Source organism: Haemaphysalis longicornis, unplaced genomic scaffold, assembly GCF_048455015.1.
Source record: "Haemaphysalis longicornis isolate Haplotype H1 unplaced genomic scaffold, Haemaphysalis longicornis Haplotype H1 scaffold_4, whole genome shotgun sequence".
In the NCBI taxonomy this organism is placed as follows: domain Eukaryota; kingdom Metazoa; phylum Arthropoda; class Arachnida; order Ixodida; family Ixodidae; genus Haemaphysalis; species Haemaphysalis longicornis.
Genome location: NW_027526361.1, coordinates 5,208,551 through 5,236,038, shown reverse-complemented (window position 1 = coordinate 5,236,038; position 27,488 = coordinate 5,208,551). Strand labels below are relative to the sequence as shown.

Sequence of the window (27,488 nt, the reverse complement as noted above, 5' to 3'; positions counted from 1 at the left end):
GGAGTGTTTTAACTAGTTCACTCTAGTTTTAACTTGATTATCTGGCATCGCCACCTCCACGACCGAGTGCGGCGGTAACGAAAACGAAACGCTCATATAAATTTTCAAATATTTGGACACGTCTTTTCAATAAAAAAATAAATCAGCGTAGCCCACGCCCAGTGCGCACGTGCGTTTTTTTTATATTTATATGACGATTAGTGAAGTTATGCTTTTTTATTTTTACGTCAGGAAACAATTCTGGTTACATAATTCGGCTATCTGGTTGTCTGTGTTCTCCGCCACGTTCATTGGCATTTATGTTTAGTACAGCTGTACCTAAAACTCGGTAACTCAAAATTCACCCACCCCACCCAAGCTACTGGAGAGCTCTGACGCGTGGCCAGCACAATGGGTCAAATTGAGCACGGGATGCACCGGGCAAAGCATTCGTCCTCCGGACCCACTGCAGCTTCCGCTGACGCCGGCTTGGTTGCTCATCCTTAGCGTCCGCTTCTCCAGGTCTCTTGGAAGCTTAACGCTCTCCGAGAAAGGCTATCTCCAGCAAACGCCCCATCCACCTCGTATGAGCAGCGGGTGGCCCCCCTGGCCGATCTGGACCTTGGACACCAGCAAGACCTTCAGCCGGGGACACACGGTACTTCCCATCAGTGTTGCTGCTTATCTCCATGCATAAGACCTATATCTTGTGAGAATGTGACTCGCTTAGATATGCCCCAGTTTATGGAGAAATTGCCTTTTATGGCGGTTTCGGCAACCGAGGTTCTATTTCGGACCGAGGATAAATACAACATCAATAGAATAATAATTTTTTATTGTAGTGGTGTTGGTTAATTTATTAAAACGCTATGGGATTCGTCACGATAAATGTGTTTATTTTATTTTGTGGGGAACTATCCGCTCCTGTTTTTTACAATCACCGGTTTAATGGGCGAATTGTGGAACCGAAATCCGCTCAGACGCTAAGAATTGTGTAGGGGAACACATAGAGCACTCAGCTCATTTAATAGTCCCTTGGTGCAATGCAGCAGGGTTTTATTTCGAAAATATAAAAATAAAACCAGGGTTTTATTTCGGAAGAGACGCTTGATCAACTCCTAACTACACCCATTCCTCCGCAAAAACTCGCGAGTATAAATAAATGAGCTCAATGCGATGGCTCAGTGGTGGTTTTCCACATCCTGTATAAATTCCCCTTATTATGATTTCAATTAGAACGAAAAATTTCTCATCACCCTGCACCGTAATTCCAATGTCATTCAGTGCTTTCCAATTCAAAGCATTGAAGGACTCTGGTAATGCTTTCCTCGGTTGGCAGGTATAGCACACATTGCTATTTCACCGCCACACAAGCGTGTTTTCTTTGGAACACCCTTGAAAGGCAAGGTTGTAGACAGTGGCGCGGACAACACGATCGAGTAGTTGACATCTCCCATATAGCAGCCAGCCGTGTAATAGGGGTCGACCCACATTTAACAGTAACACGACGCTTTATCAGAGAAACAATAGCTTTCGTTCAGCGGAGCAAACAGTGGTGCCCTCGTTATCGACCGAGGAAACGAAGCTCGGGGAGCACTTCCTGTGCACTTCCGGCCAAATCGAAACGGGTTCCAAGCAGCTCCTGTTTAGCTCGACGTCGTTGTTCAGGGCACCCGTGAGGTACAGAACACGTGATGTGCCGAAAGTCGTTGTGAGGTACATATGATTGCACAGAGAATTGGAGCGCGCGCCCGGAAAGGGAAACAGCAGCGCCGGAAGAGGTAGGCCGCAGCCTCAAGTGAGAGAGAGAGAGAGAGAGAGAGAGAGAGAGAGAGAGAGAGAGAGAGAGAGAGAGAGAGAGAGAGAGAGAGAGAGAGAGAGAGAGAGAGAGAGAGAGAGAGAGAGAGAGAGAGAGAGCATTTATTTCGCAACTATATCCCCAGTCCAATTTCTTTTCCTTTTCCATCAAACCACTACTACTACTACTACTAGGAGATGAAGTGGGGAGGTGTGTGGGCTATGGGGCAGGCCCAGTAAGTGTGTGTGAGTGGGGTATGGAGCCGCACACTTGGCAACGCGGTCTGTTTGGGGTGTTCTGTATTCGGTGTAGTCGTTCTGTATTTGGACGTAGTCGTTTGGTAGGGAGTGTGTTTGTGCTCGTCTTAGTAGTCTCGCGTATTTCCTCGCAAGACAATCGAGCAGTTCTCTACGGGCAATGCTCGGAGTGTCTTCATGTAGGCTCTTCGTTCCCGGTGGCGCTCTTTCCTGTCCTCTGCCGGAAAGCATTTCTTGGGCCAGGCCTGGGGAGTGCTTGGACACCAGGCTGTTGAGGCTTTAGCGCGGACGCTAGCTTTGCCTAAGGATTAAGTCTGTCTTGGGGTCCATTCTAAGGTGAATTAGATCACCGGATGGCGTTGTCCACAGCTCGTATATTGGGTGGAAGTTCGTTGTGGGGGAAAACCCGCAGGGCGGCTTAAGTTGTGATTGCTGTCTGACGGGTGCTTATGTTCAGTGGTGGCTTGCGTTATGGCCAGCTAGTCTTTCTGCAGTCGCCACAGAGGGGGCGTCGTGGCGATGGCTAACGACTGCGTTGTCTGAAAATCTATGCTTGCACTTAGTACTTTGCCAGCGTTAAAGCTGGCGCCAGCATGGTAAGAAAGCGGATCGGTGTGCTGCTGTATGCGGCTGCGTGCCTCTCGTCGCGCGGCGTCTTCTTCACGGTGCATATGCTTGGGTATGGGGTTTACCTCGATGTACGGAACGTCGTCCCATGGTGGTGCGTCGGGTGGTATGAGGGGGACAGTGTTGCGAGTCGTGACCTTAAAGCTCCCCAGCAGGGCGCGACCTTGTTTAGACGCTGCGAGGCGATGAGACTGATTCCTGGTGCGTAATGGATCGGTCGATTAGGGGGTGAAGGCACCGGCGGAGACGGACGGGAGACGACTGGTAATGACATGCGCGTGGAACGAGCTCCGGAGTGGGCTAGTCAAGCGGTGACGGTTGCGGCCTTTCATAAGTTCAACAGAAAGCCCAAGAGCAGATCAACGGAAGGTTCAACTGGACTTTCGCCCTCACATTCTTTAAAAGTTCTAAGCTTCCCCCGTAATTTTTATTATTACCTTCTCTCGCAGGGAGGCCTCTTATGAACAGCAGAGCTGTTTAAGCTTAAGTTGAGCTTGGTCTGCTGGCATTAGCGAAAAAAATACAAAGAAAAAAAATGACGTAGGTTGCACTAGTGGTGCAAGGCTGGAGGAACAGCAAAGCTGGAGGTCGACCTAGCTTCTCCCCACTCTGAAATCGGATCGCAGGAGAGAGGGAGCAGCTGGGTCCCAGCATTGCAAAGCCGCTTTGGATGGACTGTAATGCAACGGCCATTAAAGTCTGTACAGTGTTTTGTTCAGTAGCAATCGTCGTCATCCCTTCGGTCGTTGTCTTCAGATGGCACAGCCGCGTAGGGCGAATCCTCTTGTAGCGCGTCCCCGTCTCGGTAGACCTCTACTTTTTCGTCAGCTGGTCCGGTGGCCGTCTCCACGTGTAGATTGTGAAAGGATGGCTTGACAGATTTGTCGTCTTCATACTCGGCGCAGCAGACCCGTGGCGCGCCGGTCGCTACAGGGCTCACCCCGTAGAACCGGAGGCCGTTGTGTTGCCTACGTGACGTTTTTGGTCGGTTGAGCTTGGGAATTCCGGGGCGGGGTCGTTCAGGCGGGGAAACCCATGGGTGGGTCGGAAGGAGGCGACGTAAGCGGGCTTGACTCGATCGGACGCGATGATCTCCTGCCGGCCTTTAATAGATAGTTTTAACATAGCAGCTAACGCACGCTAACGCTATACGGCGGCGGGTTCCGGGATCCGACTGGGCAGGTGCGCATTCGTTCAACGGGGACGGTCGCATATGCCTCGCCGAGCCCGCGTGTTTGTTCCGCTGAGGGGCGGCCTCCTCGCGAGTCCGGTAATCCGCCGCCTTAGCGCTATCGTACGCTAGCCGCTATGCCAAAACTTTCTAACCTTGGGTTGCCGTTCGCCGTACGATGAACGTGCAAAGACTTGCTCTTTCTGCTCCCTCTCTCCTGGGATCCGCTGTCGATCCCCAACACTGCTGTTTCTCCAGCCTTGCACCTCAAGTAGAAAGCTGCGCCGATCTCTTTTAGTTTGGTTTACTGCTGCAGCCGTCATCAAAAATGGTAATAGTTATACACTGAACAAGACGCATACGCAACAAGGCTTAAACAGTCGAGGATAAATTTCGGACCCTGCAGGAACGCTATAGTCGCCCAGAGGCTCCCTTAATTATCATGAATAGGAGTCCACAATAGCAACCGCGTCCCCTCTCTCACCCTCCTTTTTCCCCTGGAACGCACATTGCGTTCATTGACGTAAGAAAAAGAGTGACGCACAGGTTTATTTTACTATTAGCAACTTGAAGTGGGCGCCTTGAAGAATGTCATTTTTTTGTTTGTTTCTGTGGCTTCACAAACCGGTATGGTGAAACCAGGAATTGGTATTGATTTTTTAAGGCGAAGGGCTATCATTAAACGCGAAAAGTGATCGTCTCTGTTGTCGCCGTCATCGTCAACGCGAACGGTACCAAGATGGCCAACGCTCACTTGGGTTCATGTGGGATTTGAACCCGGGTCTCCAGAGCAAGATCTGAGTACGTCACCACTGCGCTAACTCGACTTTTTTCCCCTTTACTGCCTGCGCTAACTCGCGCACCCTGCCGGAGTGGGAACAAGGGTTCGCTTGACGGATGAATGTGGCAGCACGTGAGAGCAGGTGCAGGCGGAGGAGAGCTCTGGCTGTGGAGAAGCTGGCGCGTGCACGTTGCGGCCACTCTGCATGCGTGTCGGAGTGAGAACTCTCGCCACAAAAAACAAAAACAACACACACACACACACACACACACACACACACACACACACACACACACACACACACACACACACACACACACACACACACACACACACACACGCACACACACACACACACACACACACACACGCACGCACGCACGCACGCACACACGCACGCACGCACGCACGCACACACACACACACACACACACACACACACACACACACACACACTACACACACACACACACACACACAAGGCAAAGAAAGAGACGCAATCGCGATGTAGCAGTAAAGAAGTTTTTGAGCGTCTCAATGCTGATAATGGCTAGGCTTTCACCCTCAAAGCACGTAGCATACTTAAGCAGTTCCCGAGGAAATAGATTCATAGATTACATGAGTTAAATTGCGCGATGTAGCCACGAATACCATTTAGGCTTAACTGCATGTCATTACAGTGTCCCTTTAAAAATCACCAGGTGGTCTAAATTAATCAGTAGATCTTCATGAAGGCGTTCCTCATATCTCGGGTGTATATAGCTTCAGCACGCAAAAACCCCAATTAGGTTTAATTCCAAAAATAAAGCGTTCGATGGAAGAGCGTGGTACTGTGCGCGTGGCGCCGGGCTGTGTAGATAGCGGGGTTTCGTCCATGCACTTGAATTTCGCGTTGATTTACTGGTCGTTCACACGCGGAGGTACTCACTTAATTGAATTGGTTAGTCTGTCTGCTTTCTTTTCATTTGTTTGCTCCGCTCGTGTCGCAGTGGCTACGAGATGAGCTGCGGTACACCACAATGTTGTGGGTTCGACTTCCCTCTGGGGAGGCTAGATTATCTGACGAAGTGGTAAGACACCTTCCATCTTCGGCCGGTCCGAAACAATCCGTGCCACCCCCGAACTACGGCGTTGCTCATTAACCAAGAGTAGCTTCGGCGCATATACTTCTCTTAAATACGATAGTATTTTCTTGGGTCTTGACCAATGCGCTGGGGACTGCCCTCAGTCCCCAGCGGCTGCGAAGCAACTGACCACGGCGGCGGTCAGACCTGTGACGCAGCAGAGGGTGCTAAGAATCCCTGGATCCGGACAGGCCGCCAATGGAATCTGACCCTGGCAACGTTTAACGCGCGAACCTTATCTAGCGAAGCAAGTCTCGAGGTGTTGTTCGAGGAATTAGAGGGCATTAAATGGGATGTAATAGGGCTTAGCGAGGTTAGGAGGGCAGGCGAAGCCTTTACGGTGCTGAAAAATGGACACGTCCTATGTTACCGTGGTCTAGAGGACAGAAGAGAACTGGGAGTGGGATTTCTAGTCAATAAAAGCATAGCTGGCAACATAGACGAATACTATAGCATTAACGAAAGGGCAGCAGATCTTGTAATTAGGCTAAATAAGAGGTACAAGCTCAAGATGGTGCAGGGCTACGCGCCCACATCCAGCCACGACGACCAAGTAGTGGAACGCTTCTATGAAGATGTGGAATCGGCAATGGCTAAAGTAAAAACACAGTATACCGTAGTTATGGGGGACTTCAATGCTAAAGTAGGCAAGAATCAGGCTGGAGACAAGGCAGTTGGGAACTATGGTCTGGGCTGTAGAAATAGCAGGGGGGACCTACTAGTTGAGTTTGCAGAACGGAATGACCTACGCATAATGAATACCTTCTTCTGTAAACGGGAGAGTCGGAAGTGGACCTGGAGAAGCCCGAATGGGGAGCACAAAAATGAAGTAGACTTCATATTATGCGATAACCCTGGCGTCGTGCAGGATGTGGAAGTGCTCGGAAGGGTAAGGTGTAGTGACCACCGTATGGTAAGATCCCGAATTAGGCTAGATTTGAGGAGGGACCGCAACAAGCTAGTACGAAAGAAGCCGATAAATGAGCTAACAGTAAGACGTAAAGTAGAAGAATTCAGGATCGCGCTGCAGAACCGATATTCCGCTCTTAACGATGAAGCCGAGTTTACGACGCAGGAAGCCAGCGACAACCTCACACGCATTATTACGGAGTGTGCAGTAGAAGTCGGGGGCACTATGGCTAGACAGGATACTGGTAAACTTTCACAGGAGACGAAAGATCTAATCAGGAAACGGCAAACCATGAGAATCTCCACCGCAGCTGACAGAATAGAACTAGCGGAGCTCTCCAAGCTAATCAATAAGAGTAAGACAGCTGACATACGGAAGTATAATATGGAGAGGATCGAATACGCTGTAAAGAACGGAGGTAGCCTGAAAGCAGTGAGGAGACGTCTTGGCGTGGGGAAAAATCAGATGTATGCACTTAAGGATAAGCAAGGCAATGTCATCACAAATAGGGATAAAATAGTCACAGTGGCCGAGGAGTTCTATAGGGATCTGTACAGTAGCCAGGACATACAGGATAATGCCGAACGAGACAGTAGTTCACAGGAGATAGACATCCCACCAATAACGACCGAAGAAGTAAGTAAGGCTTTGAAAGAAATGAAAGGGGGCAAAGCACCTGGTGAGGATCAGATAACAGCAGACCTCTTGAAGGATGGCGGAGAAATTGCCCTTGAAAAACTGGCAAACCTGTATACGCAATGCCTAATGACCGCAATGGTACCGGAATCTTGGAAGAACGCGAACATCATCCTAATTCATAAGAAAGGCGACATGAAGGACTTGAAAAATTACCGGCCGATCAGCTTACTGTCAGTCGTCTACAAGGTATTTACCAAGGTAATCGCTAACCGAATTTCTGCAACCTTAGCTTTCAGTCAACCTAAAGAACAAGCAGGGTTCCGTAAAGGTTATTCAACAATGGATCATATTCACACGATCAATCAGGTGATAGAGAAGTGCGCTGAGTATACTGAACCCCTATATATAGCCTTCATAGATTATGAGAAAGCATTTGACTCGGTCGAAACCCTAGCAGTCATTCAGGCATTACGGAACCAGGGTGTAGATGAGCATTATGTAAGAATACTAGAGGATATCTACAATGGGTCTACAGCTACGATCATCCTCCATAGGGAGAGCAGTAAAATACCTATAAGAAAGGGTGTCAGACAAGGAGACACAATCTCTCCAATGCTATTCAGAGCATGTTTACAAGAAGTATTCAGAACGTTGGATTGGGAACAGGTGGGAGTAAGGGTTAATGGAGAATACCTCAGTAACCTCAGATTTGCTGATGACGTTGCCTTGCTAAGTAACTCGGGGGACGAAATGCAAAGCATGCTTTCCGCACTGGGCGAACAGAGTAGAACCGTGGGACTGAAAATTAATATGCAGAAAACTAAAGTAATGATCAATAACCTCGGGACAGCACAGCGGTTTGACATAGGTGGCGAGGCAGTGGAAGTGGTAAGTGAATATATCTACTTAGGCCAAGCTGTGACCCCAGATCCAAACCATGAGACAGAGATAATTAGAAGGATCAGAATGGGGTGGGGTGCATATGGCAGACATTTTCAGATAATGAATAGCAGCCTACCATTGTCGCTGAAGAAGAAAGTGTATGACAGCTGCATCTTACCGGTACTCACCTACGGGGCAGAAACTTGGAGGCTCACTAAGAGGGTTCAACTTAAATTGAGAACGACTCAGCGGGCAATGGAGCGGAAAATGATAGGTGTAACATTAAGGGACAGGAAGAGAGCGGAGTGGGTCAGGGAGCAAACTGGTGTTAAAGACATATTAGTAGAAATTAAGAAGAAGAAATGGACGTGGGCAGGACATGTAATGCGAAGGCAAGATAACCGCTGGTCATTAAGGGTAACAGAGTGGATCCCTAGAGAAGGCAAGCGTTGCAGGGGGCGGCAGAAAGTTAGATGGGCAGATGAGATAAAGAAGTTTGCGGGGATAAATTGGTCACAGTTGGCACAGGACCGAGGCAATTGGAGAATAATGGGAGAGGCCTTTGCCCTGCAGTGGGCGTAGATAGGCTGGTGATGATGATGATGATGATGATGACCAATGCGCACCGGTCCGTGGGCCACGTGGGGCGTGACGTGGTGGCCCCGCCCGAGGGCTCGCTCGCGGCGGGCGCACGCGCGGATCTGACCCGTGAGTGACGGCCGAGTCGCGACTCCGCGTCCAGGTACTGTGCACGCAGCTCGCTCGCTTCGGCTTGAGCGGCCGCCGTTTTCTCACCAGCGTGAAGTCGCCTGCGCACCAGGAGTCAGATTTGCATGAACCCGCTGGCTTCGCGCTCTCTGCCTGGGCGGGTGATTTGAGTTGTTATTGGTTGCTCGGTCAGTCTGGTGGTCGGTTCCGGTCCTATCCCGCGGGGGTTCGGTGGCCCACGCCACTGGACCAGACCAGCAGCTGCTGATTACCTGCCCTGCGCTGCGGGCTTTGTGGCTTGATGGGTACGGTCGGCAGGTGCCCCCCTCTCTGTCCCAGGGCTAGGTGTGTGATACGAGCGCTGAATGTTGTGCCGTGGACAACCCGGATAAATCCAGTTCTGAGGAGCTACTTGGTCTTCTCGGAGTGACTGCACACGCGTGGCGAGGGCCGTCGCTGCCGTGTACGGCTTGGCCCGCTCGAAACCATGGTGGACACATGGGCAGCCTTCGCTATATCACACACACGGGGCCCCCAACCTAAAAGAGAACATTTTGGTATGTCTGCCTGCCTGCCACCCGATTCAACCACCCAGCCAAAGAACAGATGAAAAATGCTTGGACACGATGTATATATACGCAGGACGTATATAAACTGCTAAACTTCCAGCCACAGCCCGTACATGTCCACATATTATTGTTCAGCGCAAAGGAAACTTAAGGTGTGTTCATGGCAAAATATAATGCCAGCATTCTTTTAATTATAAATACAGGATAAATTGGTTTTTGCGATAGCAAAAGGCAAAAAAACGAAGGAGAGACGAGGCAAAAGCACGCACCAAAACGAAGGCTGTCGGCCAGAGCGGTTCAAACTTCCAGCTCCCGACTGATGGCGCGCGGGCAGTGCCAAGGAGCGAAGACTGCATTCGTCATGGGAGGAGGTGTCGCAGCGGTGACACAAGATCGGCACCATTTGCAGCAAAGCGAGCAAATTCGCGGCCAATTGTTTTATGCACTGCAGCTTATCTGCAACGTATCGATAGCAAAGTCTGCATGTCATCGGAGTCACTGATGGACGTGCTTTCGCAGGGCTTCTCGAAATGCGCGAGTGGCTATAGGACATTGCGATAACAGATTACGTATCTTTTCGGCCGTCTACAGGTGTACGGGAAGACGTCGGCCCAGTTCAAAGGAAAGCGCTTGCTGTACAGAAAACCTCCGCGCACCGCACGGTCGCTTAGTGACCGTATGGCCTGCACACGCACGATGTTGAGGAAGCTAGCCGGCAAACATATTCTCCAGTCCACCACGTAAGCTTATTATCGAACAAAGTCTGATTCGCGGCCAATTGTTTTATGCACTGCAGCTTATCTGCAACGTATCGATAGCAAAGTCTGCATGTCATCGGAGTCACTGATGGACGTGCTTTCGCAGGGCTTCTCGAAATGCGCGAGTGGCTATAGGACATTGCGATAACAGATTACGTATCTTTTCGGCCGTCTACAGGTGTACGGGAAGACGTTGGCCCAGTTCAAAGGAAAGCGCTTGCTGCGGGGAAGCCTTTCCAAACCAAACCGCCAGTCGCCACGCACTCGCCCACGGCGCCAGGCTTGTATTTTCTATCGCTCTCTTTCTTTGACCTTGCTTTCATCCTTGGCCGCGCGCTTTCGTATAAGTCGGAGAAGCCCTTACTTGTGTGGCGCAAACGAAAAATTGAGAGCGGGAAGCAGGCACGCGTTTCCGGGAAATTCTTCGTCCAGTGCTAAAAATCAGTTGTCGTCTCTGTCACGTCGTAATCCAAACTTCGTGGGAACGGTCCTGCTCCGAGTCAATATTTCTCTTTGTGGTCCTGTTTTGGCACTTCCACGATTGATGATCTTCCGTTGGGCTTCTAGGTCTGAGTTGAAGCTCAGGTCCCAAGGGATACTGGCCGACTCTTAGCTAGGGTTAAAAAAAACATTCATCATCATCATCATCACGATCAGCCTGCTCAGGCCTCTCCCATTGACCTCCAACCGCACCTGTCTAGCACTAATCGAGTGCACTGTTTACCCCCGAAGTTCCGCCTTTCATCCCTCCCGGATCGTGTTATCGGCCTTCCCCTTTCCCTCTTGGTATCCACTCTGTCACCTTAATTGTCCACTCTAGTTGTTTAATAAGGCGCCAAGTTTCAGCTCCGTGCGTCATTACCGGCAGTATGCACTGGTATTTCTTTTCAGTGACAGAGGTAGCTTACCTTTCATTATTTGGGAGTGCTTGCCGAGTGCTCCCCAGCCCATACCTACTCTGCGCTGGATTTCTCTCTCATCTTTGGGGTCCACTTACCATCTGCCCGAGGTAGTTACATTCTGTCACTTCCTCTATAGCGTGTCGTTTCCTAAGCTAAAAAAAGACGTTCTTGGCATGCTTATTCCTCAATACTTTAGATTTATTCATATTTATTTTGAGCCCCGCGGCCGTGCTTTCTTATTGTAGTTCCTCAAGCATTATTTGCATGTTCTCTGGAGTCTCACTCAGCAAGACTATGTCGTCTGAAAACCTCAAATGGCTTAAGTATTCTCCCTTTATCCTTAATCCTATGCTTTCCCATTGAACGATACTAAATAAAAGTTTTTCATCATCCCGGCAGCTCCACGAGGAGTACACGGTGTCGTCCATCACTGGCGTGTGCACGCAGAAGGTGGCAGTGGGAAAAGGGATAGGATAGGGTAGGAGCAACTTTATTAAATTCCGGCAACCGACGGTTTAAAGCGTCGTGACGTTGGCCAAGCGTCGACTCGGGCTTCTGCCCTACTCTGCAGCGGGAGAATGAACTTTCTTTAGCGACTAAAGTCGGGGCCTCGGAAGAAGGGGCTGTTCCACGGTCCTCCGATGGTGGCGGGCTTAGCGGGGATGCACACAGGGCGTCTGCGTGGGCAGCCAACCGGGATTGCAGGGCGGCCCGTAGATTTCCGGCTGAGGAGGGGTAACGGCGCAGCTGGACCACCACTAACACGGAAAATCAAGGGGCAAAGGGTTGGGAAAAAGAAACGTGGGAGACGAGGTGGCCCGTACACATCGCCAATCTGTGTGGTCATTACGCGGATAGCCGCCCGCATACCTGACACCGCGAACGGCCTGGATACTTGTGTGCGTAGAGTTGGAAGCATCGCAGGGGAGGGACAATATCTGGGGGAGTTGGAAAGGCAACCAGTTATGCCTAACAGCGACTGCTGATAATGCTTTTTCTGCCACAAGCTGCGCACCGAATTTACGCGACCTAGATGTCTGTTTTCACCACAACGATCAGCCATTTTGCAATGTCTTTTTAAGAAAAGCAACAAACAACAAAACAATCAGGAGGTCTCGTAAAGTGTGCCAACGGCATTTCGAAGTTCTTTAATTGTTTTATTTTGACTAATTTCTTGTTTCCTATTTTTGTTGCTTTGTGCCAGTTTTTCTTCTTTTCATGTTCTGCCTGTGCCTTCTTTTTTAGGTGTCAGCCCCCCCCCCCCCCCCTTACGGATGTTGAACCCTGCGGACGCCACTGTTGCACACATATGTGAATATGACGCATCTTTTTTTCTGTATAATCAAAGCGTAAACTGCATGACAAAGGACGGCACATACACAGCCATCAATGTGAGAGGTTATTGTGACGTATAAGTGGTCCGTGTAGAAAAAAAAGCAGAAGAAAAGAGCTATTTGTACCACGGAAGTCATTGTCGTAGGTTAAACTGCAATATTTGACACCTGCGATGCTGGAGTTTGGTCCACGAACTTCCAGACGGGTGATCCACCGGCCCAGCAATCACTCTATTCTACGGCGGAGATGGTGGTGATGATAATGGTGGTGATGATGATTATGAGGATGGCCCACAAAAATTTCAAACACTAACTCAGGAAGAGTAAGAAAGTAGAATTTAGATGAGTAAATTAGGGAGTCCAATTAAACAACACCAAAGCAGCTTAATGCAACGCAAGGTAGAGAGAGAGAGAGAGAGAGAGAGAGAGAGAGAGAGAACTCTGACCGGAATAGGTCTAGCAAGCCGTCTAAAAAAAAAGTAGTTGGTGGCGCGCACACATCCTCATGTATAGTTTGCGCATGAGAATATTCCTGCGAGCATAGTGCGCGGCAATGACGCCACGCATGCAGAGCGTAGACTCCACCCCGAAAGGCTGTTGCAGCAGCTGCGTGGAACTATCTTTGTACCGACCTTTTCCCCCGGTGCTTCAATTACAGCCGAGTAACAGAGAAAAACGTGGCGTGGCCTGGCGAGAATGATCGATCGGAGTTGTCCCAGAATACGAAGAATTTATCCCATGATTTCTAGAAATGTTCACGGTATCACTGTTCCCTGGCGTTCCACTTCGAACTTTTGGGCATCTTCACGTGTTGTGTGCGCTGCATGCAACTTTCTAACGGAGGTCGCCCTTTGCTCTTCTGCCGACCTTCAAGGAGCTGCGCTGGCGTAAGATAGCGCGTACGCGAATCATTCGCAGAACGCACGCGTCCTTCAAGCAGTGTGTAAGCAAAACACTCGGCTAGTCGTGAGTGCATCCGATTATAGCCCGTCGTCGTGGCTACTCCAGGGGTACGCATCTGAGAATTGACCCCTTTTCTCCTCTGGGCAACAAAAATAACAAAGGACTAATCAATCACTCAATCAATCATGTTTATTTACGTGCCCAGGAACAGCCAAAGGCCTGAGTGCTGGTGCACGGAGTTACATAAAAACAAAATACAAGAAACAAATAACGAGAGAGAGAGAGAGAGAGAGAGAGAGAGAGAGAGAGAGAGAGAGAGAGAGAGAGAGAGAGAGAGAGAGAGAGAGAGAGAGAGAGAGAGAGACTAAACTTTATTACACTGCGCTTGTCTTTAGCGTGAGAAGTTGGTGGTCGTTGTTATCAGCCCAACGACGACCGAGGCGGCCCTTGCGATCAGGGAGGTCTGTACCTCCCTGTCGTGGGATGCCAGTGCTTCTCTCCACTGCTCAGCAGTGGTTATTCGGGGATAAGGGTTCTGGGGGCAGGTCCACAGAATGTGGGGTAGGGTGGCTGGGGCTGTGCAGAGGGTGCAGTTCGGGGATGGGACTTGTGTTGGGTGGATTAGGTGCAGGCGGGTTGGGCGTGGGTATGTGTTTGTTTGTATGAGCCTCCAGTCTTGCTCTTGGGCTGTTGTGAGTCCCGGGTGCGGGGGTGCTAGCTTTCGGCGGCAGAGGCGGTAATGTTCCGTAATATCGGTATAGTTAAGGAGACTGTCTCTGGATGACCTTGCCCCGTGGGATGGGTCGGGCGCCACTCCAGCTCGGAGGGTAAGATCTCGAGCCTGAGGTGTGCGGTTTCGTTCCCTTCCTGTCCCGCGTGGGCCGGTATCCAGAGTATGTCTACTGGGGTGAGGGGGGTATTCTTCTGAAGAATTTTGAGTGCCAGGAATGAAATGTTGCCCTGGGCGAGATTTTGAATAGTGGTTTTGGAATCTGAGATAATTGGGGGGGGGGGGGGGGGGGGAGGGGGGGGGGGCGTGGGGAGTTGCGTCAATGCTACGGCTATTGCTACCTCTTCCGCCTCTGCTGGGTTTTTCGCGCGGATGGTTATTGCATGCACTGGTGGTTCGTCTGTGCCAATTCGTTACGACAATGGCGAATGCTGTTTTATGTCGGTATTCGGCGGCATCCACGAAGATGGTGTTTTGACCTGGAGGGTATCTTTTTTGTAGGTATTGTGCCCTAAGTTCTCGTCTGTATTGGTGATGTGTTGGGCGCATATGCTTCGGTAGTGGTTTTATGATTAGGTTGTCTCTTATTTCTAATGGAATGGGCTCTTTCTCAGCTATTATTTTGTTCAGCTATTATTATTCAGCTGTTATTCTGAGCTGCTTTAGTATATGTCGACCTGTGGGAGTTTTGGTCAGACGGACTGATTGATTAGTTAAATAGGCTTCTATGCCTAGCTCATCGAGTCTAGCGTTAGATGTACTTAAAGGTATTCGTAATGCGACTTTATACGCTTTTCTAATTAGTGTATTTATTGTTTTCATTTTTTGGGCGCTTAGATGGAGGTAGGGGATGGAGTAGGTAATTCGGCTGATTACAAATGCTTGAATCAGGCGAATTCGGCCTCGCTCCTTAAGTCCTGCTCTTCGATTGGTGATTCTTTTCATGAGGCATATAGTTTGGTTTACCTGTGTTGCGAGATTATTAATGTGTATTGTATTTGAGTGATTCGCTTGTATGTGCAATCCTAGTATTCTGATTGTTTTAACTATGGGTATCTGATGTTGAATGTGTTGAATGTGGAGTGAAATCTGTGGAGGTGCTTTCTCTTTCTTTCTTTTGGGTGGGAGCAGGAGTAATTCTGACTTTCCTACTACGTGTTCGAGAAGTAGTTTTGCGGCAGCCATTTTGCAACACCAACATAGGATCCCATCAGGTTTCGCCCCAATGGTGGTTTCCCAGAATCCCCTGTGGGTACTATGAAAACCATCAATCCACTTTTCCATCCCGGGAATTGGGAAGAAGTCCTCTTTGCCATCAATAGCCCTGAAACACTTGACTCTAGCGTTCTTGACAGACAAGTACGCCGGAACTGTACCTGTATATACTGATGGCTCTGTGACTGCATCCCGGTCTACCGCGGCTGTGGTAATTCTAAGCCTATGCGTTACCCGAGGATTCACACTAGACCACAAGACAACTTCTACTGCCACTGAGTTGGTTGCCATACGGTAGGCGATTCGTTTAGTCTCCCGTGAATCACCTCAAGCTTGGACCCTGTTTTGTGATTCCAAGCCAGCACTCCAGGTCCTCAACGGAGTTATGTGGCAAGGACCTTATTATGCCCTTGCTGAGGAAGTACTCGAATTATGCTCATTGGCGCTGCAACAAGGACATGTCTTCACCATTCAGTGGGTACCAGGCCATTGCGGGCTAGCTGGTAACGACTGGGCTGACCAGGAGGCAAAGAAGGTTTCTGCAAATGCAGATGTACGTCTGCCCTTCACAAGGACGGACACGACCGCCCTTCTGTCTACCATTCTCCGCCACGCCTCGGTGAGCCACTGGTCCCACCCTGACAATCGTCATAGAAGACTACACCGCCTGGACCCCGACTGCAAGTTTCGGCTACCTCCTGGTATTCAGTGAAACTACGCCACGCTGTTTCACCGACTACGGCTTGGCGTAGCCTTTACCCGTCGCTTCAAACACCTCATTGGCTTTACGAGTGACCCCGACTGTGAGACATGCCAGAGATTATTTCGCATGTTCTCTGCCACTGTCCACGCTATGCGCATCCTCGAGAACAATTAGCGAGAACATTGGCCCGTTTGGACTGTCGTGTGGTGTCGGAGGAAGTGCTGCTGGGACATTGGCCAGACGCGAAGCGTTCCCACAAGGCATTTAAAGCTGTGCTGACATTTCTGCGCAGAAGCAGCCTCTTAGAGATATTGTAGTTGAGGCCCGCCCGGCTTAACTTTAACTTTCACTTTAACTTTAACACATGCACTTTATCGGTATAGGCATCTTCTATACATAGCCATTTATTTATTTCTCCGCCGTCTTCATCTCTCTCGTCCTCTATCCACACTCTTTCCTCTCCTTTCCCTTCCCCCACACAGAATAGCTGGCCAGATATACTACCATCAGGCCGACCTTTCTGTGTTTTTTCATTTCAATAAAATTCATCTCTCTCTTGTAAGGTGAGCAGGTTAATCCTGCTTCGTTTGCAGCTTTTGAGACTGCCTCTACTCCTTTTTGAAGGGTGTGTTCTATGCATAGCTCGGCAAAACTTAATGCCACTCACTCAAAATCACTCAGAAAAATGTATTTATCCTACAGCACTCACTCGCACTCGCACTAGCCACTCCGCCCTCACCACACGCACTCACTCGCACTCACGCTCGCCCCTCCACCTTTATTACTCACACTCACTCGCGCTCATGCTGGCCACTTGCCGCCACCACTCGCACTCACTCACGTTCATACTCACCACTCGCACTCACTCCCGCTCACGCTCTCCATTCGTCCGCACTACTCGCACTCACTCCCGTTCACGCCAACCACTCGTCGTCACCATTCGCACTCACTCGCACTCACGCTCGCCACTCCACACTCACCACTCGAACTAACTCCCGCTCACACTCGCCACTCGTCCTTACCACTCGCACTCACTCCCGCTCACGCTCACCACTCGCCGTTACAACTCGCACTCACTCATGCTCACGCTCACTACTCATCCCCACCACTCACACTCGCTCGCGCTCACGCTCACCCCTCGCACTCATCCGCGCTCACGCTGCCCACTCGCATTCGCCGCTTACACTCCCTCGGACTCGCAGTCACCACTTCCAATGGCCACTCACACTCACTCGCAATCACCACTCGCTTCCTCCACTCACACGGACGCACAAATATTTTCGGTCATGAAGTGCTTACTGATTTGAGCTACAATTTACCTTTCTCAGGAATGGGGCCTTCCTTTTTCCTAAGTATGTATTCGGTTATTATAATCACATGTCTTGATATTTCACTTTCAAAGTGATAATCGTGGCTGGATTCTTTTACGAAATGAACAAATTCTCGCAAATTTGCCTGAAGCCATTCATCATAACTTTTTATAATTGTCTATGCTATTTCGCTCAGGTTATACAAAAGAAAAAACACTGAAAATTTTCACAGCGGTGGCAAACATAAAGAAAAAATAGTCCAGTTCGGAAGAAAGGCTTAAAAAAGCTGTTGCCACCTGTCAAAATACTGGCTAGCGCGCGCAAATATTCCTATCTCGAAGCGCGCTATCCGCGCCATTAAAATTGCGGAGTCAATTCGCTTTGGACAACCCTCCAAACGGTTTATTTCAAGCGTAATTCCAGGTGAAAAGGGCACACAGCGAGAGTGTCCAGCAAAACACCGCCACGAAAAGATTGAGAACTGCAAGCAAGGTGGGGGAAGCTTGGCCTTGAGCGCTTGGCAGAGGCAAGGCGAGGGACAGAGGCGGCGCCGCGTGGTCGCGCCAAATCGGCGCCGCCTGACTTTAGCGCGGGCGTCCTCATGGAGACAAGTTGCCTGGCGCCCGCCTCCCTCCGTCCCCGTCCCTAAACGGCACCAGCCTGCCGCAGAGCAAAACCGCAGCTTGATCCTAAACTACACCGTCATGCGCCCGCACCGGGCACTGAGACAACTTCAAGTCGAAAGTTTATACAAAATAACAGGGAGAATAAGCCATCGGACACACACACGCACACGTACGCACACGCACGCACGCTCGCACGCACACAAGCACGAACACGCACGCAACTAACACGAACACATACACGCGCACACGCACACAAACGCACATGCACGCACGCACACACCAACGCACTTGAACATGCGCGCGCACGCACACACATACGAACTCGCACGCACGCGCACAGGCATGCAGACGCACTCACGTGAACACGAAACGCACGCACGCACGCACGCACGTACTCATTCAATCACTCACCCACTCACAAATTACGCTATCCGACTTCCGAGAACGCCTACTATTCCTCACACAACTCAGGGGTCACAGTACCCTACGCTATCGGCGTGCGGACGACGACGAAGTCCGCGTGAAGCGAGTATCATAACAGTGCGCCGCCGTAACAATTAATGACAAATAATGATACGTTTAATATGCCAAGGCATCGAAAATGAGCTGCTGCGTCCACAAAACGCAACTCGCCCATCCGAATCGTTTCGCCATCCTGATACGCGAATATGTGAAAATCTGCGATACCCTTTCAAACGATTACGGGCACTCACAATTTGCGCTTCAGAACCGCCGGCCATTTGACAGCAGCAGCAAGCCGGCCAATTTGTACACCAAGTACTACGGCACTAGACCACGATGCTTCCTATTGCCTCCATCGCAGCGCTAAGCGGTTGGGAAGTGCAATCGCTTTAATGCGACGACGTTACCGACACTAATTTAAACACAAAACGCTGCGAGCCAGAAACACCATTCGGCGAGAGTGCGCGCAACAGCCCCCCAATGAGCCCTGACAGTGAGAGTATCAGCGAATTATGGCGTCAGACGTCAATCTAAATCGTAGTCCTTAATCAACAGGTCACTAAACAGTTGGTTCCACGGTGCCTTAATTATAAAGGGGAGTAGCCACATATTTCCGAAGCTACAGACAGTCGTTCCATTAACTAGTGGCGGTGCGTATACGACTGGATATCGCCAGCACCCATTACCACAGCAAGCGGCTCCTGCAACGGATGCCAACAGCGAGTGATGCTCACCGCGGTAAGCCCCACACATCGCGCAAGAAGCGCGCGTTCACACGCCACTCGTGAGTGGTGAGCGGAGCTCGCCGCGAGTGGAACTCGCACTCGCGAGTGATGAGTGGGACTCACCGCGAGTGGTGAGTGGGGCTCACCGCGAGTGCAACTCGCACTCGCGAGTGGTGAATGGGGTTCACCTCGAGTGCAACTCGCACTCGCGAGTGCTGAGCGGGGCTCGCCGCGGGTGGAACTCACACTCACAAGTGGCGAGTTCCACTCGCCGCGAGTGGAGCTCGCACTCGCGAGTTCTGAGCGTGGCTCGCCGCGAGTGGAACTCGCACTCGCAAGTGGTGAACGGGGCTCACCGTGAGCGGTGCTCGCACTCATTCGCACTCGCACTCACCAGGCCAAAACGACGGTGAGGTTCACTCACCACTCACTCGTGAGTGGTGAGTGGAGGGTGTGTGAGCGCACTCATGAGTGAGTTTGCCGACCTATGGTTCTATGTGAGCGTCGCTGCCTCCATGTATCCACAATGTAATATCATCCGCGTATAAAGTGTATTTCAATGTGGGTATTTTGTTTAATTCTTTTGGGATGTTTAGTATTGCTAAGTTAAAGAGGAGTGGTGACAGCCCAGCCCCTTGTGGGTACCCTTAGCTGGTAGTGTTATGGTGTCTGACTGCACACTGTACTGATATTGTTGCTGTTCTATGTGAGAGGAAATTTTGAATGTATCTGTAAGTTCTTTGTCCGGGGTTGGTTGCTTGTAAGTTGTTTAGAATAGCTGAGTGTTTAACGTTGTCGAACGCTTTGTGGAGGTCTAGGGCTAGGACTGCTGATGTGTCAAGGTGATTTGCCGGGGTGATTATTTCTTGTTTAAGTTGCAGTAGTATATCTTGTGTGGAGAATCCCGCTTGAGAACCTATCATGGTCGGTGGTATGATTTGGATTCTGCTTAAGTGCTGTGTCAATCTCGCATGTATTCGCATGTGCTCTAATAGCTTGCCCAGGCATGACGTTAGAGATATTGGTCTGAAATTCTCGATTTCCAGGGATTTTTCTGGTTTCGGTATAAACGTGACCTTTGCGTGTTTCCATTCTTGGGGTAGTGTTTCTGTGGTCCAATATGCGTTAAAAAGGGCTGTGAGGGTTGTTATTGAAGTGTCGTCTAGGTTTCTGAGGATTTTATTAGTGATTTTGTCTGGTCCTGGTGCGGACTGTGTGCGTAGTTTGTGCAAGGCTCCTCTTAGTTCCGATTCAGTTATTTCTTTGTCTAGTTTGTGGTTCACTCCTCCTCTGTAATGGTGGATTGGGTCCGGTGATGCTTCTGGGAAGTATGTATCTTTAATTTGGCTGATGAGATCTTTCTGTCCTCTTTTATGGCTTTGTACTAGGTGTTTTATTCGGTTTGTTGCTTCTGATTTAGTGCTGTTGGGGTCAATGAGGTGTTTTAATAAATGCCATGTTCTTTTCATGCCCAAGTTTCCTTGCATTTGGTTGCATAAGTCATCCCATTGGGTTTGTGCTAGTTGAGCTGTGTACTTTTGCATTGTTTCGCCCAGCTTTGCTAGTTTCCTGCGTAGGCGATGGTTGAGTTTATTTTTTTGGATGCTGTGGTATGCTTCTCTAAGGTGTAGGAGATGGGGGTCCATTACTTCATCCGGGAGGGTTTCATCTGGCGTTTTCGTATGTAGCTTGACATCCTCTAGTAATTGCTGTGTCCATTTCTCTAGAGATGTCGTTTCTTGTGATTCCTGTTGGTTTTGTCTATGAAGTCTGAATTTTGGCCAGTCTGTTATGTTTGGTGATTTGCGTAGTTGTCTTAGCTTATTACCTATGGGTATTGTTATTTGTATTATGTAGTGGTCACTATTTAGTGTGTGTTCTGTAACTTGCCACGTTGCTTGTTTTATGCGATGGGTGAAAGTGAGATCGGGTGTAGTGCCTCGCTGTACGCTGTTTCCTATTCTGGTGGGCGTCTGGGGGTCATTTTCAAGTGTGAGATGTTGTTGTTGTACCTGTTCCCATAGGTTTCTTCCTTTTGCTGTGTCTGTAGGGTAACCCCAGGCTCGATGTGGTGCGTTGTAGTCGCCTGTTATAATTAGAGGTTGTGACCCCGCTGTATTTTTAGCTAGTGTGAAGAGGTTCTTAAAATTTTGGTGGTGCGCTTTTGGGGGGCTGTATACGTTGAGTATGTGGAGCGTGCCTTCTTGTTTTTGGGTGGGATGAATTGTAACAAAGTCGTGTTTGACGTCGGTGTTTTCAAACTGTTCCCTTACTGCTGGGATTTTGCGGTGTACCAGTATTGCTGTGAGTGGACTGTTCCTGTTTTAAAATGCTCTGTACCCAGGGAGCGAGACCGTTTTGCCTGTTTCCTGTAGCGTTATAATTTCGGGAGGGCATTGCTGAGCTTGGATGAGTAACTGTAGGTTCTGCTTTTTTTTAGAGTATCCTCGGCAATTCCATTGCCATAACGTAATACTCTTCGCCAGTAGAATTCCTAGCTAAATATCAATGAAAGAAGCTAAGCACCTCACAATATTTACAGTTTCAGGTTGTTTTAAAAAATCTAAAAAAAAAACAGAAGCAAAATGGGTTCAGGTATACCTGACGAATGCCAAACCTCGTTTCGAAACAACCAATTTGCGTAAGCTGCGCATAACCAAAATAAGAAATTATAAAGATCGTTGCGCAGTTAACATGACTGACAGGCAAGATAAAAAAAAAAAACTTGCTGAGAATGCTAGCAAGTGTAATCACCACCAAAGGCAACGTCTGATTGTCAGGTTCACAGCACGAAATACAAACTAAAACACAAGCACGGGAAAAGGTACAGCGAAGGAATCTGCCTCGCTCCTTGGCTTCGCTGCTGGCCTTCTACCTCGGCGGCCGCTGCACCGTCGACGTGCTGGCGCGTGCGGTGCACGTAGGCTGAGGGAACCCCTCACTGCCCAGTCCCGGAATGTGCGCTTCGTCCTCCTCCATCCGGGGAAACCCGGGGGCGCCGCACCGGTGTCCCTTTCCTCCGCCGGGCTGTCCTCCCCGCCTTCCCTCCGGTAATGATGACCATGCAACATACCTCTTAGCAGAACTTGTTGGGCGAGTTGGTGCATCTTTGGTGAGCAAACACGGGCTTTCCGCGAAAAAAGACAACACATGAAGGAAGGACCTTCCTCTACGTCCTTCCTGTTGGCGTTGTCTTTTTCGCGCAAAGCCTGTGTTTGCTCACCAAACAGCAAAATCTTGCACGTTAATTGTCGGTCAAGAGTGGTCACTTAGTTGGTCACGAAGAGGGGCCCGGGCAATACTATAGTAGAGAACACTATCTCGCAGTGAAAAGGCGTCGTTCTCTCACTCCAGGAGCCCAAGGGACGAGTTGGCGATTTCTGCCCTGGAGACCAGTGGCATGCATTTGCCTGTTCTACTTTCTGGGGAGGCTCAGGGGAGGCCGTGCCTCACCCTCTTCTTGACCCGCCTATTTTGATAACCTGCGACTTTTACCGCCCGACCTCGGGGGTGAATTTCTACTGTTACCGCCTGTATACGTTCTCATCTTTTTTTTTTTTTTTTTTCGGATGTAAACAGAACATAGGATGATTATCGGCTAGTTCGGAAACGTTGGTTCTGATGTTATGTGGGACCGTGTTTTGTTCTCAGATGCGTGCAAAACGTTCGCGGACTGCAAGGGTACCAGTTGAAGTTGATTCCTCGTCGACAACGCAGTGTTCTGCAGAACTTGAAGGCGGGGATCATCATTGCAGAGCGGGAAGACCATGCTCAGCGGCTACAGGACGCCGGCGTCGCGGAGGAACGTACTTTAACAGCTTTGTCTGTGTCCCGTGTACATGTTAGTACTTCCCAAATGCTTACATGCTAGTGTAGTGCACACGTTACTAAGCGTTGTACATGTTAGTGCTTGTCTGATGTGCACGTTTGTCTACAACTTAGGGTTTACTAGCGCTTCGAAAGAATTCCACCGCATGACACCCCTATTTGTGTTTTGATTTGTTACCCCGGAGGTGCTCTCTGATTGGAGGCAACTCGTCTCCGCTGCAAGCAACGCGGGCCCTCCACTTTATAAAAACGTCTTGTCTCCATTGTTGTTGCATCTTTCTCTTGCTCATTCCGCTGGACGTTCCTGAAGAACTTACGAGGTTAAAATTAACCTGATCTGACTCCTTTGAATGCGAGCCCGTCCGCAAGTATTGGGCGCAAGTTCGTTTCACGCAGCGCACATCAGCCGTCATATCATCATCAAAAAGGCTGACAGAATCCTTGAGTTTGGCTCTTGCCGAAGCCCACAGTTACAGATCTATATCGAGAGGTGATTTTTTCATCTTTTTTTTATTGTGGGGTTTAACGCACCGACGCTACACAGGCGATGAGGCGAGCCGTAATGGAGAGCTCCGGATTAATTGTGACCATTTGGGGACTATTTATTTATTTATTTATTTATTTATTTGAATATACTGCAGACCTTGGGGGTCTAGGCAACAGTGGTACGAAGAATACCCTCAAATAGTACACACAGTACGGTCCAGGCATAAATATATAGAATGATGATGATGATAATGATAATGATAATTATAATGATGATGATGATGATGATGAAATCTTTATTTGTCAAGCTGGTGCAGATATTAGGGCACCCGCCCGGTGGGGGGCTTCCCTATTCCGGGATACCCTGAGCTCGGCTGGCGGTCCAGGCCCTCTTCACCAGTTCACGCTGGATCCCAAGGTCCGGGCTCGTCAGGCGGTTCACCCACTGCTTGTAGGAGGGGGAGGTTATTGGGGCAAGGCCTGGGGTCTTCTGGCACTCTCAAATCTGGTGGTACAGTGTATCGGGAGTTGGACAGAAATTGCAGGTAGACGGGTATTGGGTGGGGTAAATCGCATAAACGAAACAATAAAAAAACCGCTACAATATTAGGTTGAAAGGAAAAAAATTGGCCGCGTATCTGCTCCTTTCGTTGCAAATGTCGTCAAAAGACGATAGTCTTTGTAGACATTTGCCAAGGAAATGCCCCCCTTTGCTTTCCCGCTCACCTCTCATGCTGTTCCTGTACCGTCGCGCTCATCCCAAGGTAAACACACTAAAGGTTTGCGCAAGGCGATTTGAATTTACCGCGCTCCACTGCTACAGGCCGGGTTCCTCGATGCCAGCGTTGCAGTACGGCGGAGACGCGCGTGAATGGAGGCGGCCGACTACAAGGTTTGTAGAGCCGCGTGGCCGTGCTCCACGCAACGTTCCTATGATGCTTTACGTGCGTTCCACGCGGAAAACTAGCTAGCGGAACTAGTGTCACTAAGCGGAACCTTTCGTTGCTGTTGCCGCGTGATTTTTCATATGCCGCCAGGAGGCGGCGGTTTTCTGCAGTAGATGTAGAATATAATTTGCTATCGAAAAACCAAGCATCCGTGAATTTTTTAATAAAGGAACACTGTAAATATGTCTTGTGTACTAATTTCCTGTCTTATATTTGCATGTGCAGCTTTCCCGCTCATGGCAGTCCTTTCAACAGTGATTACTCTGCAATTTTTAGCGAAATGAAAAGTTCTTTTGCACAGCTAATATTTGGGGTGAATACTTGCTTTGTGCACAGTTTCAAGTCGCGCACGTTGCGTGACTGGGTTCCTGAGCCATGGGAACTATCCCATAGAAATGCATGGGGAGTTAGATTTGACAGCGAATTACACAAAAAATGGTCAGAAACCTGAAATCTTCTTTTTGCGTTTCAATCTTCACGTTGGCTTCTAGCTTTATGCCAAATAGCATTTTCCTAAAGTGGTTTTGCTAGGTTCCCGAGAGGTTGTAATTTTGAGCGAGAAAGCTGGGTATGTGCGTAATGTCTTGTTCTTGTTCAACAAAGTTGACAAGTATGAACATATAAACCGGGCTGAGACGTTTACATGTGGCTGTGAGTATATAAGACTATTGCGCAATATCAATTTTACTTTGGCCGGGTGGCTGAATCGAGTCACAGACAGACTTGGCCACACCAGACGTGTGGCATAAAAGGACGCACTATTTTTTCAAACACACACAAGGCGAGATGTGTGCTGGAATGCTGCGACGCTGCCCGAGCTCGCGTGGCTGTTCTCCAGCTTGATTTTGAGAAAGCGTTTGGTTGTGTGTCCCATGAATTATTGTTGCTGATTTTAGATCATGTGAACGTTGGAACAGTCATCAAGGAGGGGGTGGCTCTGGCGTACCGGAAGTGCACCACGAGATTAATTGTAAACAGGACGCTGGGGGCCCCCATTAGCGTGGAACGGTCGGTGTGGTTATTTTTGTGTTGTAAGTGTGTGTTGAAGACTGGTAATAAAGAAAAAAAAGAGTCACAGACAGACAGACGGACAGACAGACAGACCAAAATTTCTGGGTTTAGGTAGCCCAAGAAAGGCTATCGTCTTTAAAAAAATATACAAGACAGTCGCCAACGTGCGCCAAAATCTCGGACACATTGGCGTTTTCGCTTTTTGCCTCCACCAGAAAAAATATCACTAGGTGTTTGCCTCCTTGTCTTGGTGCAGGGGAGGAAAGGAAACATAGGCCCGAGCCTAAACTGCTTGTCTTTTGTTCGGCCACATCTTATTTTGCGTGCGATCACAGGCGGCTGAGGAGACGTTGCGCAAACATTGTTCGTGGCTCAGGCCGCTTTCGCGAAAGCCGCGGGGCACCGGGGCGGGCAAAGCAGATGAATAGAACAGCTATAATGCGTTGGGCACAAGCGGCCCGTAATACGGTCAAGCGTGTCACGCAACACGTCCTGTTTAGCTGCCGAGTCAAAACAAGCGCGCCCCCCCCCCCTCTCCGCATCGCAGCGGGAGACGCCACAAATGTGGGACGCGTTCCAAGCGACGGAGGGAAAACAAAGACGAAGGGGTCGTCCTCGGTGCTCCCGGCAACAGAGCGGAGCGCGCTCCCACGATGCCATGCGTAACCTACCCGATGAGGAAAGAGAGCGAGTGTGAGTGAGTGAGTGAGTGACTGAGTGAGTGAGTGCTGAAACTCTTTATTCACGAATGCAGTTCTGCGGTGACCGTGACGTTGCCGTTCTTGTATATTCCATGGCCTGAAGGTATACGTGCAAAATGTTCGCGTTATCGAGGTGATTTCCGGATTTTGACCGTTGTGTACCGGGCTCTCGATAAGGAAGAGAATTCCCCGGAAAACAGGCTGGCGAGATATTATTTTTTATTCATCAGGAAATACCAATATCTAAGCTCACCCAACAAACGGCTTTTTTAGTCATTTAAAACCACAGGTTTTAAGACAGACAGCAGTCTTGGTAATTGTTTTGCTGTTTTTTTTAATGTTAAGGAATAATAAGCAACGGCTATTCTACTCGGCTTAAGATTAGATTTTCGGAAACCAGCGGGTATCACTCCCTTTCTTTGTTATACTAGTATTTTTAGAGGCGTGAATAACTTGTTTACCATGCCAAATTAATCAGCGCTTTTAACAAACACCTCTTTACAGTCATTTTTCATGTGGCGTAGACAGCGCTTTGCATGAAGCCTGTATTGTTGAACCGACCATTGGGCATGTAGTGTGTTTCCGGAACACCGGCCAACAGCAGCGTCTATTCGATATCACCGGAATATCGTCCGTTAGATGAGGTGAAAATGCTGACACCGGTCATGCCCGTTGTCATCCCGAAGTGCATTTGTGCATTACTGCGACGTAACTTTCAATTACAGTAAACTGGCCTGTGTGACTGTCTTTAAGAGCCATGGTAGTACGGACAACTTAATTTTTCTCCTTTTCTTTCTGCGCGTTTTCTCCCTATTTCTTCAGAGCAGGATGACATCAACGGACATCGTCGAATGCAGTCGACTACAGAAAAAAACTTTTCCTCGGAAAATTTTTTTTTCTGGCAGCTGCGTTGCCAGAAATTTTCAGTAAAGTTACGTTTTCTGTTTTTCATGTTTCTGTTATTGTACAAGCATTTTCTGTTTTCGACTACAGAAAATGTATGCCAATTCCCTGTTTTCGGTTTTTAGTTTTCTGTTTTTTTACAAAATTGTTTGGGTATTTGGGTAATTGTTTGGGTTTTCATCCACAGAAAATCTGTGAACATTCTGTTTTTCCTTATCAGCTTCTTTACAGACTGACTATTTGTGTTGTGCATTCATCGTTCTCTTTTTCCCACCAAATTTTAGAAATTTGCTGTTTAACGTTTCTGGTAGAATTATTTTGTTCATTTAACAAGTGTAAGGTAGGAAAAAAATCAATGGCGGTCAAAATAAGTCAAACGAAAAGTATTCAACATGGGCCTAACCTATCATCTGGCCTTCAGGAAACACCACCACAAACACGGTCGCGCTATGGGAGGCAGCTCTGGCCAGCTCCGGTTCCGGCTTTGGGATTCAGAAGG

At 49.1% G+C, this 27,488-nt stretch overlaps 1 long non-coding RNA gene across 1 annotated transcript; it reads left to right on the top strand.

Annotated features, from left to right (window-relative positions):
- The first annotated feature begins 195 nt into the window (after positions 1–195).
- Positions 196–27,035, top strand: LOC144178153 (uncharacterized). Its single transcript, XR_013323958.1, has 3 exons — positions 196–637; positions 22,765–22,954; positions 26,909–27,035. It is a non-coding gene; the product is annotated as an uncharacterized LOC144178153 (long non-coding RNA).
- Positions 27,036–27,488: the final 453 nt, after the last annotated feature.